Source organism: Limulus polyphemus, unplaced genomic scaffold (assembly GCF_000517525.1).
Source record: "Limulus polyphemus unplaced genomic scaffold, Limulus_polyphemus-2.1.2 Scaffold11831, whole genome shotgun sequence".
Lineage (NCBI taxonomy): Eukaryota > Metazoa > Arthropoda > Merostomata > Xiphosura > Limulidae > Limulus > Limulus polyphemus.
The window spans coordinates 12,380-13,968 of NW_013677441.1; positions in this window are offsets into that span (position 1 = coordinate 12,380).

Genomic DNA, 1,589 nt, shown 5'->3' on the forward strand with positions numbered 1-1,589 from the left:
TTGTGTTATGGAAATTCTGAATATCTAACTAGTATTTGTGTTATGGAAATTCTGAATATCTTACTAGTATTTGTATTACAGAAGATCTGAATACCTTACTAGTATCTGTATTACAGAAGATCTGAATATCTAACTAGTATTTGTGTTATGGAAATTCTGAATATCTTACTAATATTTGTGTTATGGAAATTCTGAATATCATTATAATGTCAATATTATAGAAGATCCCAATATCCTAGTGATGTGTGTGTTATAAGAGACAGTGTGTAATATAAAAACATTTATATATATACAACAAAGTTCATTATTATAAACAATAACTTTACTGCAAGATTTCAAATAGAGTTTTTCTAAATACAGCATTGTATTGACTAAACAATAAGATTTCTGTTCATTTATTCACACAACAATAACTGTAGTATCTCGTATCGCGGATTGGCTATCACAATATTAGCAGTTTGGCGTCTTTCTAGGTTTTTTAAACATATTTTGGAAACCTTGCTAAACATATTCCCATTGACGGATTTATTTATGTTTGTTATCAGTTGACATTTCAAGTGATACATCAATAGTATAGAAATAAACAATAGAAAAGCAAAAATTCATTCTGTCTATAAAAATAAGATGTTTATGTTAATTTTTCCACCGGAAGAGGGCACAACTCAACACCATTTCTCTAGCTTGGATTATTATTATTTAATTAAAACACTGATAAAAACTTAATCGTCATACACCAAGAACAGATAAACGAAGTTAAGATACAAATTAGAATATGGGAAGAAAGTTCTAATGTATTTTGTTATTTAAGAGTTTCCTTCAAAGGGTGATTTTACCAATAACATTCATAAAATATCTAACAAAATAACATATATATAGCTCAACACTGAATAAAAATATATCACTGACAAACATGTACAGCTGCTTCTCAATAATAAACACGTATAATTAAAATAAATTAGATGGTAATAATACATGTTTTATTGTTAGTGTAGTTAACAATACTGAATGTATCTTGCTGTTAAATATTGTACTTTTAAACAACAATTGGTGTGAACAAAAATATATCAAAATTTACTGAATCGTAAACAGGTAACTAAAAGAAATAACGAACAATTGTGTGTTTGTGTTGAAACTTAGGTAAAATGTTCACTCTCTAGGGAAAAAAATAACTTAAATATAGTTGTTTTTATTTACAGGTTTACTAGCTAACTTGTCTTTACTCCATTTGAGGTATTGTTTTCAGATTAATAAATAAACGTGAAAGGTACAAAAAATTATACTGATATCAGGAAAAATCAATAAAACCAACATGAAACCTTGTGTTAGAACGACTTGTTAACTGTTTTCAGGCCAGGTTACGTGATGAGTGATAGAACGACTTGTTAACTGTTTTCAGGCCAGGTTACGTGATGAATGATAGAACGACTTGTTGACTGTTTTCAGGCCAGGTTACGTGATGAGTGATAGAACGAATTGTTAACTGTTTTCAGGCCAGGTTACGTGATGAATGATAGAACGACTTGTTAACTGTTTTCAGGCCAGGTTACGTGATGAATGATAGAACGACTTGTTAACTGTTTTCAGGCCAG